At 39.3% G+C, this 16,873-nt stretch overlaps 1 protein-coding gene across 1 annotated transcript in view; it reads left to right on the forward strand.

Moving 5' to 3' along the window:
* The window catches only part of PRTG (protogenin), a gene marked incomplete at both ends in the record, with an annotated part of 75,889 nt that overhangs the window by 40,831 nt on the left and 18,185 nt on the right, over positions 1 to 16,873 (forward strand). The gene's annotated exons all lie outside the window — the stretch shown is intronic.

Raw genomic sequence — 16,873 nt, forward strand, 5'->3', positions numbered from 1 at the left:
TGACCATCTGTGACCATTTCTAGCCAGAGCATCTGGCAGTGGCTGACTGTTTAACAGGGCTGCGAGACAAAAGAGCACTTCTGAGAGCACAGAAAGGATGTGGTGTCTGGGTGTCCTAGGACAGAAATGCATAAATCTTTTTCTTATTATGCAATAAAAAACTCTAATTTCAAACATGTGCAAAGTTATTAACAATGTCATCTGCATGATATGGATTTTCTCAGTACACTAACACTCCTCAGATGAAAATACTGTTTTACAGAATTATATTAAAATGTGTATTATCTGTGTGTTTTTGTTGGATTTTGTTTTCAGTAAGTGTGTAGACAGATGAGAAAATGAAAGAAAAGTGAGTCTGGGAATTACTTTCACGTGGTCACAGTTGATGCAAGAAGGAAGAATTCATGTGCTTGAGTTACATTCAGCCATGATGCATGTGTTGTGTTGAGTGTTTATTCTTTATCATAATTCTCAGTATCTAAATATGGTGACCAAAACATGATACATTTCATATACTCTGATTGCTGTAATTTATATTTTTAACTTCTACATAATTTGTACTGCTATAGGCTAATTTCACTGAAGAGTAGTTGGTTGTTTTTTTTTTTTTAATGGGATGTATTGAGTTATTTGAAATGTATATCAAATATGAGTTTTCCTAAGTTTCTTTGCAGTTTTTAATTTTTTATTTCTTTATAGCATTTACAGTAAAAGATGTTCATCACTACAGCTACAAAAGACTCAGCTCAGGAAAATTGGTTAGGTCATGATTTTACACTTCTGAGGTGATTACTTATACTGCAGCTTGGAAAGTTCACAGAGACTTCTCATAGTGATAGTGCCTGTCTGACTACTGTGTTTGCCCTTTGCCAAACTGCCTGCTTGAAATACTTGTGCATGCCAAATTATTTCTTAGAGAACAGTGCACAGCCAATCTTCTTCCTCTGGCAGCTGCACACATGGAGATTATAGCAGGTAGAATTGTATGCAATTTATAAATCCACAGACTGTAGCCACATCCACATGTTAAGAAGGTGATTTGTTCATCTTTTTATTTCATGTGAATAATTGAAGTAATTTGGACTAGTACATTTATTTATTTATGCATTTAAAAATTAAAAATATTAGTTATTAGGAAGTGGTCCTAGCTGGTACAATTTGAGGTGAAACAAGGCAAGCCACCACACTGGGTTTTGTGACTATGGTAAACTGATTTTTCATGAACTGGACAGAGGCTTTGAGGACTGATGTTCTGTCATCCATTTGCCTCTCCTGAGGACACTAAACTACTGATTTATTGACAGAGTCTTTAAAATAAATGTCTTCATTATGAGCTACAGGAATTAGAATACTGCAAGTGTGAAACTTGAAGGGGAAAGGTGTGTGTTAAGATTTTGGTATAATATATGTTGAGTTATATGGTCAAAAGGAAAGGTTATTCCTAATTTGAAAGAATATGCTCACAGTCCTAGGTGCTTCCCAGTGGCAAAGAAGGAGCAGTTTCTCATGCATTATCTGTTGCCACTGAATTTATGTGGCTTCCAAACTCTCCCTCTTCATGTCTTTGTTGTGACCTATGGCTGCCCTACCATTCCCTGTTCTTTTGCATAGTTAATGAACTGCAGATAGACTTGTAGTGACATTCAGAGCATGTCAATACTTCTGTCCATGGAACTTTCTGCAGATGTTGGTACAAATGCCAGTTGTGCAAGATATGTGTATTTAAAGAAGACATTTCACTTAGCCTGTGGCAATTAAAGTGCATCACAAAATGAGAGTTCATGATTGTCTCTAATCAGAGAGAACATTAGCATTGTTATTGCAAGCACTGTTGATTGCTTGGTTGTTGATAGCTTTGATATAACTGCTGTAAATGATTGCAAATGTCTACAGGACTCTTGATGGAAAAATAATTATGATAGATAAAGCAGAATCAGCAATGCTAGTGTGAAATAGATGACAATGATTAAACATAGAATGTAGCAATATGAATATTATGCTGCATATTTTTAGTCTCTTGTTGGTTCCTACGTTGTTTTCTGAGAAGTGACCTCTCTTTCTTCACTGTAGGTCTACCCAGTTACTTCTGTGTGTTTTTAAACTGGATTATTTACCATGATAGTCACCTCGTAAATAGAATTAAATGATCTGATAGTTTATTCTCAAAATAAATATCCACAGTTTCACACAGACATTTGTTTGTGTTAAAGGTCTTTGCATTTATTTTTCAATAGCAGGCCATTTCCTAGTCCAGTGTAAAGTTCCATTATTACTTGACTTTGCCACAGGAGCAGACCCTTGGGTGCATACCAGGCATTTTTGCCTCTGCTTTCAATTCCTCCATTACTTCCTCCTGGTCTAGAAATTTTTCCCTCACAGAAAGTCCTCCATTGTGAGCCTTGATAAGTCTGCTGGTACAGGTAATGGTTCAGGATGTGTGTTCAGAAGCTGAAGTGAGTTTTGCTGGTGGAAGAGTTTGTTGGGGAACCTTCTCACTGTGCAACAGGAGAGGGATTGGCAAAACTTGAAAGCTAAAACAAAGACAGTGTCCAGAGAAGCTCAGCTCCCCCTTTAAGTGTGTTCAGATTATTTTTTTTTTCAAAGAGCATTCATGTGGATGTGCATCTGTGCCTCCATGAAGTTCGTATCACTGCTGGGCTAAGTGTAGTGTTAGCCTGTCAGAGCTCACTGTACTTGCAGCTGTATCATTGGTAGGAAAGTGGACAAGGATGGCAGTGACTCAGAAGAACCCATCTGAAGCTTATCTGGGAGGATAAAATCAAATTCAACTTCTTGGCTAGCAAACTCAAGAAAGCATGATCTGTTCTGATGCTGTGACACCAGAACTGTTTTTCAAGCTGCTTGGAAATCTTAATCTCTGAACTTCATTGTTCAGTTCTTATCAGGCTGGTAATTAATTAAATGAATGCCACTGGTGATGAGGGGTTGCAACATGTTCATTTGCCTTTAGCCTCCAAGCTTTCTCTACTCAGAAGGAGAGAGGAAAGCAGAAATTCACTCTGCTAATTCATTTTTCCCTGGCTGATGTACCTGTGGGACCTGTACCACCCTCGGTGCTGGCAGTTACACGAGGGTTTCAGGAAGTTGCACTCTGGTGACAAGGCAGACATTGGGTCTCAGTAAATGCACCCAAAACCCTGAGGCCAGGAGGTGCTGGCAGAGCTGTGCACACTTCTGTAGGTGCTCTTTTGTTTTTGCTGCACAATGATGCACACAGACGCCTTAGGGGATGGAAAAACTAGTCTGTTTGCTTTGGTGAAAGTGCCTTGAGCATGGAAACCCACATCCCTTGGCCTTTCCCTGGAGAAGCCCCTCCCCAGGAGAGCCTGTGGAGAGGGGTGTCCTGTGCTGTCCCCAGGGCCTGGGGCTGCAGGGGCAGAAGCTGCCAAGTGCTGAATGGCCATGAAATGGAGTGTTTTATAAAATAAACCATTACACTAATAAATTGGTTGATGATTCCTGAGAGACTTGGAGACACTGCAAGCTTTCTCTCTGGGAAAGTTTCTCCTGTGCTGATGGGGTCATCTAAACTGTTTAACATGAGGTGCATAATAACCCTGGTACTTCTCCTGTTACCTGTTTGCTTTTTTCCCCTGCCCCTATCTAGTAGTTTTGGAAAAATAATTAGATTTTGTCAGATTCAAGTGTGATGTACTCTAAAAAGTTTGCTCTTAATCAGAAAAGCTTCCCCATCCAAAAGCTCTTCTATGTTCTGCCTCTTCCCAGTGACAGAGAGGAGAAATAAAACAAAGTGCATTTCCCATGTTCCTTCTTGACTTGGACAATGTTTCCAAGTGAAGAATTTGCCAAAGTCTGAATGACACAAAGGTACATTTTGTGACCCTGTATGGCACTCCCCTTTGGAAAGGGAGCTTCTGCTGAAGAATAAGCCAGCTACCTACTACACTTAGGATTCCCCCAGAGACTTGGCCTTCAGTTGTTTAATTTCCCTGGGATCTATTTATATTGTGTTACAGCCATGACTGTAGCTAAGCTTTAGTCTAGGGCAGCAAAAATGACAAGGTCATTCAACAGTCTATAGAAATTGAATAAGGGTGTGTAAGAAGAGTCAGTGCAAAGAATTCCTCCAATTAAGCTGCCTGATGCACATCACCTAAGCATCTCTTGTAATGATTCTGTTAAAGTGCTTTAAAGTTTCATAAAGCAGTTGATAGGATGGTCAGATAGCTCACAGCAGTTTCATTTGCACTGGAAAATGTAAGTTTTAAAAACTTCATGGCATCTCTGACAGTGTTGATGTTATCTTTCTTAAGGACTGCAAATGCTGAAGTATTGAGAAGGAACACTGTAAGTGCATTTCATGTGTTAATGTAGTTAGTTCTGAAAGCTAGGGCTATAATTTCAATTTTATCCCATGTTTTGTTGGTGTCAAAAGATAGTCTTACATGCTTGTATCTGACAGTTCTGGAATATTGAAAATTATGTATATGGGAATTGATATTTCTTTCTGCTTATAAGTTACTGTGGAAATTTAGCTTGGAATTCCCATACAAATTCAAGGAGCCAGGCATTCCTACTTTAATGAAGTGATGTGAAAGAAACACAGGACTTTCTTGGGAAATACTCTTTTTTTTAATTATTATTAATTTCATTGTTAACTGTTCTCAAATGGCATTAAAGAAAATATAATTTAGTATAATAGATATACTTCTTTCTGTTTGAGGTATTTTACATAAGATCAGGCATCCACAGTTCATGAAATGCTGATTTGAACAAAAAACAGCTCTGTTTAAAAAATAATCGGAAATTGCTTTAGTTCTTAAAAAGGATCAACTAAAAGCTCAGTTTTCTTGCTTGGAAAACCAGATGATTGCACTGCCTGCTGTATATACTGTAGTCGTTATATTTACATTGTTACATAGTGGAAAGTGTGTAATAGCTCAGTAGGTGACCAGGACAAATATTACCATTTATTTCCACTGTTTACAGCTGGGTCAGTCTAGTGTTTACTCATGCTGATTACATCCTTAAACTAAACCTCTTATCTGTCAATTCTCCTGATTGTGTGTAACAGCCTTGCTACTACTACTTATCAGCTAAAACATAGGGGATTTGCTGAGAGAGGAGGAGGAATTGGTCAAATTGCACAGGAATAAAACCAAAAGCCCTGGAAGTAAACTGGGTATGTTTAAAATCAGCTAACTGTGGCCCCTTTCTCTTTCCCAGCCATGGCAGATTATGTACATTTGTAGTTAACAAACCTAAGTTCTGCAATCATAGTGCTTCTATGGCACTTCAATAAACAAGAGACACACATTCCTTGCTCCATAATCATGAAAGACAGACCTGTCACCACTCTAAATGAGTCTGTCTTCCAAATGCAGACATGCCATATCTGCAAATAATTTTTTCTGTTTTTTGTTTGTTTTTTGTTTTTTTTTTTTTTTTTCTTTCAGGTTTTGAAAGTTAAATTATAGATTACAAGAGAGAATGGAGGGAGCTTTATTACCCTGTAACTTTTTTACCTGTAAGATATCAAAGCAAATGCTGCTTTGATAAGCTTTTACCTCTTTTATATAAGGAACCCTATTGCATTTTACAGGCTGTAAATGTAAACAGGGCTCAAATTGGGTTTTGTGTTCTGTTGTGATTTACAAACTGCCGCATCATGTTTTGTTTCCAGTGTATGTCAGTGCTAGTAATTTCTCTAGGTCTGTTTGTAGCAGAGAGCTCCCTTTAGGCTCACATTTACCATCCATGCTTGTGGAAGACCAGACTGAGTGGCGGGAAGTTATCCAGTCTCTGTCCTGTGTGGCATTTCTGCTCGTGTACTTGTTGGTCCATGTGCAGCTGGGTTGTACTGGGGGACAGTGCAAATACACTGAACTCGTGCATTTGAGGTGACCAGACACTGATTCCAGACTCACTCACTTGGTTCATGCCTTCCTTATGGAAGGAAAATGCTACACTGCTCTGTTTAGGTGAAAAATTGATTCACCAGGGTTGGAAATTGGATTCTTAGTGGGCAAAACTGAAGCTGGTACTGAGCTCTGTGGCCCTTTGTTGGAGCTTGTTGGCTTGGCATCTATTACATCAGTTGTGTCTTGGGCAAAGCTTTATTTATGCACTCTTGCACATGACTGAGTGGGGAATTCCAGATAAATATCAGCTTGTCCTGAGCAGATTTGCTGGGGAGCAGCCAGTTGACTCTCAGCTGCTAATGTCTCATACCTTCTATGTAGTTCGAGTGACACATCTGTAAAAAAACTGCAATGCCTTCCTGTGTTGTTCTGCCATTATTTATTTTGCATTGTGCAATATTGCAGATTTCTATCATTATTGCATATTTTCACTTTAATTTTTCTTCTAAAAAAAATAAATTGTTTTGTCCTCTGTTTTCTGTCAGAATTTGTGTTTACCTCTATTAAAGAAATTGGATTTATGTTTTTTTCAAATCACCTCCCAGTTACTTCTGCCCATGTTTTTTTGCTTTTTGAAAGTAAACGTTGCTTTCATACAGTTCATTTCTAGTGGAAAGCTTTAAATAATTTTTAATGTATTTGCCAATTTTAAATTACACTATCAAGCCTCTCTAGGTTACCAATTCGGCCAGTAATCAACTTCAGTAGGCACTGGAATACTGACATTTGTAACATCTGCATTAGCAACAGAACTTGTTTTGGTGTTGATTAAGATATTATGTATGACAGACCCTTATGAAGGGGAATCCCTGTGCTTTCTTTGAATTGACTGCAGAGTCATGGAATGGCTCTAAGACTCATGGAAATTTATTAATTTGTCTGCATGATAAACACCTAATCTTGGGTCAGAAAGACGCATCCTTGCTCTCTTAGTTAAGATCCTTCATGCACAGGTAGATTGTGTTTTGGAAGGATTTTTATGTCTAATATATCTTTATGTAACCTTCTGGAACATGCTCTGGTCCTGTTTGAACTCAGTTATCTGAGAAAATAGTTGTGACATTCTCATTTAAACATGCCTTGACTTTTAATTTCCCAAGCTAGTGTCTCTTTAAAGGGGCAGGACATGGCAAGGAAATAGATCCTTAGTGCAGAATAAAGATTGAGTGTACTGTACTTGAAAAAATCAAAAATCAAGAGTGCTAAGAGAAGTTAAGCCCTTCTCTGAAGAGATACTGTGAGCTGTCAGGATGAGGGAAGTGTCATTGTTTGGGACAATGCCTTGTAGCACTGTTAAAGGTAATAATGTAAAGATATGGGCTTTGCTGAGGCAACAGGAGAGTTTATATTCCATGGACCCACTCCAGTAGCATGGAGAGATTTTGCCTGTTTTTGAGACTTCTATCTCTTTATAAACTGTCCCCATAACTGAGTTCGATGCATGTTTTTCTCAGGGGATCAGATTAATTCTGTCATAACTCAAAGAACTGGAATCAAGAGTGCTTCAAAGCCTTCAAAGCAGGAGGAGGAGGTTTTTTTTTGTTTGTTTTTTTTGGTTTTTTTTGCGCTCTGGAAAAAGAACTTGCCAGCCTGTAGTGAAGGAAAATGTGTTGTCTTCAGGGTATTTAAGGTAAACTTTTTGATGGTGGGAAAACGATTAGAATCTTGCAGGAAATGCTCTCTGCTGCTCTGTTCCTGGGGTAGGAATTCCATTTAGGGCTAAACCTGTGTGGGAATTCAGCTGGGAGATTGTGTCATGTTGATTGAGTAACAGTTAGGATGCATGCAAATAGTGTTGCATTGTTCATTTGCTGGAGCTGAAGGTTAAAATTTGCTTTGTGAAAGGACATAGTGATCACTCCTTACAATAAGAAAGTAGTAAATAACTTTAAATTAAGAACCTCCAAAATGTTTTAAAGTATTACAGTGGATATGTAGCAAATACGTTTTGATAGCTGTAAAGTAAAAGTCACCACTAAATAAAGACCTAATTTCATGAAACTAGAAATTAAGTTAAATGTAAACCTCCTGTTTAAAGCTAAAAATGAGCAAGCAGATGATGGCAGGAATGACCAGATAAGTGAAAAAGTTTCTTAAACAAAACAACAAAATAAACCAAACAAAAGAACCCCAGGAATCTGAACTACTATGTACATTCCTGCTGTACAATCCTTTTTAGATTTAAACAGAACTTTAAATATGGTGGATGGGGGTTTTTTTCCTCCTTTTTTTCCTGGAATGAGAGGATTTGTTTCTGGGAGACAGCATTATTTAATTTGCTATTTATTGGACTTCATTAGTAAAATACTTAAGTCCTGGATTGCAAAGAAACTGCTCCTTGGAGAAAGCTTAGAGAAAACTCCTGTTATAGGAAATTAAATCAACATTGTCCATTAATCATACTGCATGTCAACCCCCAGACCTCTCTTGATTGTTCTTGGTGAATGTGAGGAACCATTAGATGTGTGAGGTCCTTAAAGGTCTGAGTAAGTCAAAGGGGAAGAGTTTAAAAAAATGCCACCATTAGCACATGAAAGAGACTTCAGAGTGGACAGAAGAAAACATTTGCTGTACAGGGCTAGTTACATTTTATAATTTTTTCCCTTTTTTATTTATTATTTTCTTCCGTTGTTAAACAACAATCCAGATGTTGTGATCCAAATGTTAATTTAATTCATCCTGAAGCTTTTTTTAAATTACCTTTTTTTGAGGGGGTCACGTTACCAGTTGTAGTTGTCTGGGAAAGGTAATAATAGGGGAGCTTTGTAATTTCTGTCTTAGTGATAAGTAAATGCACTTCTAAAGCTAAGCTCACATGTTTTCTCGTAGCTTCTCTGCCTTGAGTAACACCTTGGTTATATATTTGCCATGAAGGTATTATTGCTAACAGAAGCATTTTTTCAGTTTTGGGGAAAGATGCAACTGTGAAAAAGTGTATGTTTGTTTTTTCCATGCTTCCTGCAGTCGCACTTCTGTGGCAAATGAAGGGGGGGTGCAGGAAGTGGGGAAAAAAAACAATCTTGTGTTGGAAGAAGCCCCTCTTGCTGTAAAATGTCTTTTCCAAACCTGGGATTTTGAGGTGGTTGTGGTGTTTTTTGTTGGGTTTGGGGGTTTTGGGGTTGTTGTTTGGTTGGTTTTGGTGGGGGTTTTTTGGGTTTTTTGGTTTTTTTTTTTTTTTTTTTTTTTTTTTTGCTTGTTTGTTTGTTTTGTTTTGTTTTGGGGTTTTGTTTGTTTGTGGGTTTTTGTTTTCTTTTGTCTTCTAATCTAGGAAAAAGGTTTAGTATGAATAAGATTTGCATAAAAATTTATACTCACTTTCACAGTGTTTTTTTATCTTTATCACAGCTGAATATTGTACCCCTGCTCAAGCTGGTTATCATTACAAAACAAAACCACTTGTTACTGCAAGTGCTTGTAGAAGCTGGGCAGGAAGATCATTCTGATCCTCTTTGGTAGTTCTGTGAAAGACTTGAGTTTTGTGCCTCTTGTGGCATCCAGTTGTGCGTGCCGGGGCTCTTTGTACAACTGCCACTTTTGTATACTCAGACAAAGGAGAACTATACAAAATCCTGTATGCAAATACACCTGGAAAATGTGGAATTTTTTAAAGGTAGTTGAACTAGAGATGTTTTGGGGTGGTAGGTAGGATGCTGTATGTGGGAGAAGAGACACAGATGGGTAGATGTTGCAGTTCTGTGCCTTGTGTCCCTTTACCAACTTTCTCCCTTGTATATTCCAGGTGCAGGGAGGGCTGTGCTCACAGCCTGCTGCCCAGCTCATGTGTGTGTCTGTATTTGCATGTGTATATAGACGCTGTTGGGAGAAAAATAGGATAGCCTTTTGATCCTCATAAGTGTATCTCTTACTGTTAGAACTTTGTATTCATTGTTGCTTTCATAATTGCTAATGGCTTTATTTGGCCTTTTTTCTCTTGTCATGTCCTGGCTGCCTTCTTACAGCTTCTCACCTGCCTTTATTTAATCTGTCATGGTTTCCCATCAGCCCTTGTTGCCTTGGTGACAATCACTTGCCTTGGAAATCTCTGTCTGTAGCACTCCCTACCAGTTGGTGCTGGAAAACTTTTCCCGAGGTGGCTTGGATGTATAAAGTCTGTGTGTTATCCAAACAGGGCAGACAGGCACACATGGGCTGTGTTTGGTATCACTGTCAAATGGGCAGTGATGTTCATCCTTCTCCTTCAGAACTGACAGCCAGATCTTGCTTCCAGACAACCCAATCAAATACCTGAAGAAAAGCACCAAAGCACAGTCAAGTTGTAGGACAGAAAATGAAATCACACACTGCTTGGTGTGATTCACATTGCAGACAGGAGTCCAGGGTACTCCAGCTGACCCAGCAGTGCTCACACCTCCCTCTTTCCATTGAGCCTCCCTGATGGAAGATCTGTCTCTCAAGGGTCATCTTCCCTCTTGCTGGAGCCTGGAGGAGTTTGGCAGTGTTGTCAGAGCCTGTGTTGTCTCTTGTGCCCCTGTGCAGGGCAGCAGAAACACTCTGCCTGGAGCATCTACTTCGGGCACTTATTTCCACTTTTCCAGTAACAGGTGTTCATCTGTCTGTGCTAAGAACACATGCTGTGTTCTTCCAGCAGTTTGTAACATTCCCAGGAGTTTCACAGGTGACTGAGCATTCACTGTCCCATGTTACGCACTGGGTACCTGGAACACAAGAAGAGAAGGGCCATTTCCATGGACTGCTCAGGTACTGATGGTTTAAGCTGGGTGTGATAATGATATCCCTGCAGTCAGGGGCAGAACTGAGCTGTAAATATCTAGCTCTCCAGCTTTGCATTCAGTCAAAAAAGATAACAAAGATAACAGCTCCCCCTTGAGGGAAATGTCTTTTGTTAATAAACTCATAACACAGCTCTGGGACCAGTGGAGTTTTTTGGGTAGGTTTGAGGGTCACAGTTTCACCAGGCTGTATAAAACAAAGTGGGCTCATGGTGGCTGTGAGTCCTGACCAGCTGCCAGGGCTCCCTCTGCTGCTTTGGGATGTTGTTTAGCTCTCAGAATTCATTCAAATGCAACTTAGAGCACAATAAAGTAGCAAGACCTGGCTCTTTTGGAAGAAAACACCCCCCATTCCTTGTGTACCTGTCTCTGTGGATTTGTGCTGCTGCTCTCTGTGCTTGCACACTTCTGACACTTGTGTCGAGGCACAGGGACGTGGTGGGAAGTGGCAGAGGGAGGCAGTGGCAGGAGTGAGTGAGTGGCTGAAGGCTGGGGGGAGCAGGCTGGCTTCTTTCAGCAGCAGCACAGCTAATGCTGCTTTAAAATGCTCGTCAAGCTGCAGGCTCCATGGAGCATTTGTAAAACTGAATTGATGATGGGAAACCCTTTTAATTGTACAGAGGGAGACAGCTAGCTAAGAGTTAAGTAGCTGTGTGTTTATTTTACTTAAGCAATCAATCAGTCAGACTGCTTTCCACTTTCTAAGTGTTGTATAAACTTCATATGCAGAGAGATTACATAAAGATAATTTTCTTTTCCTTTTTTTCAATCTAGATATTGATGTAGGTTAAATTTAAATCTTGAATGCATTAGAAAAGTTAACAAAAATAACTTTCATTATTAATCGTATCCCACTCTTTTGCTCTGTATCCTTTCAGTCTGTTAATACAATGTTTGACATGTGTTAAATGCTTGTTCTTTACAAAACTATTAAATAATACAGTAGGTAAGGCAGAAAATTTAAATTGTAACTTGTCTGTGGTCAAACATCTGGACAACAGTAGCATTGCTTCCTATGAAAAGTGATTTTGCTTATTACAAAGTTAAACATTTTGAAGGAAAAATTTAAACCAGAACAAATATCCCATGTATAAAATTATGGAAAATACTTTACAGATATAAGAAACATTCTTGAAGAAAAGAACACAATCATTAAAATTCTGCTGCAGTTTCTGCAGAGGTATATTTTCTTTTCCACGTTGTTATTGTTTTTCTGAGAATCCTTTAAAGTACAATAGTTTTTACCTGCAGTAAATACTTTCTATATTAAAGCCATGTAATATTGTAACCCATTTCCATGTGGGGAAAGATACACTTTTGTCTTTATAAAATAACACAAAGTATAAAATAAATAGTAGAAGCTCTGTTGTCAGCCAGAAGTGCAAAGGATTTTTAAAAGTTTGAGGAAGCCTGAAATCTTTCAGGCTACTCTTCTTGTTTAGACACTTCTTTGTGTGGACATTAAGCATCTTTGTAGAAGGGTACTCAGCCCACAATTTACTGAGTAAAGGATTTGAGCTCCTGAGAGTTTTAGGTCCAAATTCAGATTGCACATGTTGACCTCTTTTACACCACCTGCAAGATTTGTCTGTAGTGCTTTCAAGAGTTGGTGTTTCAGAAACTTGGTCTTAATTAAATAGTCTTCAAATAAACCATTAACATCTATTTAACTAAAAGCAACAACATCATTAACTTGCACAGCTGCTGCCACTAATACAGACTGAGTAATCCTCCTGATAAATTATCTTAGAGGAGCAGAGTCTTGGCCTGGTAAGAGATGAACACAGGATGTCATTGAAGTACTGTTTTGGGAGGAATCAATGTGGAGATGAAAAGTTGTTATTTTTACAGAGAAGCAGGTTGTCCTGGCCTTCTAGATGGGTATTTTCAGCAAATTTCAGCATACCAAAAGCACTCAAAAATGATTTTAAGTATGTAGTATATCAGGCTTCATTGCCTGGTGACAAGCTGTCACTTACTATGTTCTTTTAATAAACGTTTCTGTGCAAATTCATATCACAAAACTCATTATAAATAGCTCCTGCCAATGTGCCATTGGATATAACAGTGGTGAATATTAGAGCCAAGGATGTTGTAGGGTCCTGGATATTTCTATTGTCATTACAAATGAAAATTTTCTTTAGGGCATGTTTTAGAAGTTTGGGATGTGCTGTATGAAAAGGTAAAGGCTAAAAATAACACTGCTGCACCAAACCATTAGGGAGGTAGTTCAGCATAATCTAAATGTAATTAAAATTAATACTCTTACTAAATGTCAAAGATGTGCAACCAGTCAGAGACACTGAAGGGAATGAGGCCTCTAAGAAGATAAGGAGGGTAAAGTAACAGCCATGTTCATGTATGGGAGAAATTCTGCAATGCATTTCATGGCTGAGGAAACAGAGCCCTGTATCCTCATGCCATCAGACTTCAGGTGAAATTACCTGCTGAGCTGAGGTGTTTGAGATGAGCTCTTTACAGGTACTGTTAGCTGTCTTCTCTGCTTTTTGTTTACTAACATGTGTAATTGGAAAATATTTAGCATTGTATGATGGATTTTCAATGAATAATTTATATTAAAAGTAGTGTAGAAGAGAAAGCTCAATGCCAGCATTTTTTTTTTTTAATGCATCTGGATTTACCTTCAGCTATTGAAGTATGAGAGTGGTAATATTAGCAGTAAATGTATCAGTCTAGCTGACAGCTCATGACAAATGGGTCAGTTTAGCAATTTCACTATAAAACTTGTCAGCTGTCTGGGTTAGCTTGCCCCCCTTGCCCCGTATTCAACCAATGAGTGCCAAATTCTGAGCTCCCTTAAGAGGCTGCTTTATTTACATCTGCAGACAGTCCGTATGATAATAATTCAGTGCCCACACAACTGTGCATGCCCCCAAGGCCATGGACACGGGTGCAGGTGGGTGTCTGTCTGTCCTGCAGTGAGAGGGAGCCCTGTGTGAGCAGCACAGGGCCTGTGACACCTGCAATAACAGAACATCCCCCTGAAGTTTGGGCCCCAATTATCAATGCAGCTGGACAGAGCCCATGCAGCCAATATTTGCCTTAAGAAAAATGCAGTGGTGGTTTCCCCTCACTTGTATTTTGTTTGTTTTCCTGTCATGATTGACTTCTTTGACAACAAGTTGAATGTGTTTTTGTGCAATTCCTTGTTACCTTCCGAAGGAGGAAAGAGCCAGACTGATTTTTTGTTGCCCTGCCTAAAACCTTTGCATCTTGCAGTCATGCTTGCAGCAGCACAGATCTCAAAGCCTGACATCTGAGTCACCAGACCACAGATGTTTTTGCAATGAAACCGTGCACCTCCTACAAAGTCACTGTGGTGCAAGTAATGATAGATAGTGTTTTCATTTTGCTGCACAAAAGGGTCAAAATGGCACAGGGAGTCCATGACAGACCAGCAGAAAATGTTGGTTCTGAAAGAAAATTTATATCATAGCTCCAGGGGAAAGTTTAGGTGCTGTGAACAGATTGCCTTTGTCATTGTGTGCAAATGTGTTGTTTGTAAGGTGATGCTGGATGTCAGGCAGTCAGTGCATATGTATGATAGAGCTTGGTACCTAAACAAATGTTAAACCAAATTTGGTAAAGTGCTTGTTGCATTGTGTTAGGTGTATTTTCTGGAAGCATTCCTGTTAGCATGAAGGCCAGGCAAATTGTCTAAACTTTTTTCCTGTCTGCAACCCAGAAATGTTTTTCTCCACTGGGGAGATCATCTTTTCAGCCTCTTGCATCTTACAGAAAAGAGCTTTAATAGCATGCTCCTGCTCCAAGGCGTGTTTGTGGCAGCATTTCTGTGTGGCTTATTTCTTTCCCTTTTCCAGAGCCACTGTTGTAACGTTTGATTCACTATCAGAGCTCTGTCACTCGTGCACAGCTCAGTGCTGTATGTAAGGGAACCTGTTGTGTGGGGTGGCACATCCTGTTTGGATCGCGGCATGAATTCTCAGTGGACATGTGTGTGTTAGTAACTGGGGTAATTACAGCCCTGCTGGCTCCTTCGGACACTCTCCCTCCCCCCTCGCCCTCCCTTTCTTCTTCCAGAGATGGCCTCTCTACATAATTCCATTAAAGTGATTGTGCTTGGAGGGGTGGACTGAGGGGCAGTGCTCTCATCTTTCAAAGCAGGACCAATGAGCTATGTGCTTTCCACTGGGCAGCAACAAAAGAAAAGGTCTCTCAGAAGAAAGGACGAGCACAAAAGATCAAAATTAGGTGTTTGTCCAGGCCTCTGGTATTGCTTTCAAGTTAGCTTTTGAGGGCTCGCTTTGAAAACGGTGAGCCAGGCTAGTTAACATGAGAGTGTCTGCTGGTTTAGAGAGCGTTCTTAGAATAATATTGGAAGAGAGCTTTTTGCTCGTGCAATTGAACAGTTCTCTGCAATGCAGGAGAAACACAGGGACTGATGGCAGACCTTACAGGCGTGGTGGGAGTGTCCTGCACTCGTGGGGATATCGAGAAAACTTAAAATCCTTGAGATTTATTTCACTTATTTTAAAAAGGATAGAGACCTTTAGCTATTTCTTATTTCCGTGGGCTCCAGAAGGCTGAAATGGTGTGTCCTGGGAATTCACCCTGCCCTGCCAGCCCTCCCCCAGCACTGGTGTGTGTGGAGCTGCTCTTGCTGATGGTGGGCAGTAGGAGAGGTGATGTTTTTACTGCAAGGGGGTGTGAGGGGTTGTTTGTCCTGGGGCCCTCTAAGGGGACAGCACAAAGCTACAAAAGGGATACAGACTCTTTTCAGATTTAGACAAATAAGCCAGAGCCATCCAAAGCCCTGCAGAGCCAGACTGTTTAGCTGGATCAATTCATGTCTCACATGTTCCACTTTCTACCAAAATAAACTTTTACAATGTTGTACAAAGAACAAATTGCTTCGTTTCTACTTCAGTTATTTAGTCTGCAAAGGAAAACATGAGTATCACAGACAGTCTTTGTTCCATCTAAATGTTTAAAGTTACCTTTAATTTGAAAAAGAACTCATGAGATATAAAATACTGGTGATTTGTAACTACTCAAACTATTTTAATGTGATATTAAAAGGTTGTTATTGAAAATTTGATCAATTCAGTTGTCCAACCAATTGCAATTCTACCTCATTTAAAATAAGGTAAATATTATTATTTGAAGCTAGTAATAATGCTTAGAAATTGCATATCCAGAACTTCAACAAGTTTTTAAAAACTGTAATAGAACAGGGTTGCTTAACTGTGTTTAATTGTTTTATGATATGTATAAATAAGGTAAAAGGGCCTTTTTTAGGAAAGTGAAATTAAATCCAGTACTGAAAATCTGAGAGGGAATACCTGCTTTGGAGAGGAACAGACCTGAGTCTGTGTCATCCTCCTGCCTCCCAGCTTTATGTTTCTGTTTGGTTTGATGCACTTCTCTCTGTCCTTTTCCTCTGCTACATTTGAAATGTATTTGCTTATTTTCCTAATAAGTTTCTGCTGTATTTACATTACTTTGCTTCAAAAGTACATTTTTAAGGATAGTATTTCTCAGTGCTCTTCCTTTCCCACCCTTCCCCCTTAATAATTCCCCTGGACCTCTGTTGCTTGGAGCAGACTTTGGCTAGCCCCAGATTCGGTGTCAAAGGCCGTGACCCGATGTCAGAGCAGCCCATGCTGCTGGCCTCTTCTCTGAATAATTATCTGGAGTTTATTGTGTTGGAGGGATGGGCTTGGGGGCAGCACAGTCACCCTGGCAAACCAGACCGATGAGCTCTCCAGCCAGACCACTGCCCAACAATGGACCTGTAGGTTACACAAAAAAATCCAGCAGCACAAAAGATTAAATTAAAAATGGACATTTGGGCGCAGAAGTTTTGTCCTTAGAACAACTATTTTTTCAGCCTACTGTGGGTTCAATACTTTTAACTAAAAGGAAAAAAGGATTATTTTAAATTTTGTATGTAAGCTAGAAATATGTAATTTTGTATGTAAGCTAGAAATAAAGTTGAAATATTTTTCTTATCTCCTTCCCCAATTGTTAGAATTACCATACTGGCTGTAGCTTAGGAAGTTATTTCTAGGTCTTTTGTCACTGAGCTTGGCTCAAAATATTGACACCAAACCTTTTTTTTTTCCTCTAGAAATTTAGTGCTGTACCAATTATTTTAGAAACAAGAGCAAAGCTCTCAGTAATTTAATTTCTATCAGTATTTTCCTTTTAAATTGCTGAAAACAGGGATGTTCAACA

This window comes from Zosterops lateralis, assembly GCF_965231275.1.
Source record: "Zosterops lateralis genome assembly, chromosome: 13".
Lineage (NCBI taxonomy): Eukaryota > Metazoa > Chordata > Aves > Passeriformes > Zosteropidae > Zosterops > Zosterops lateralis.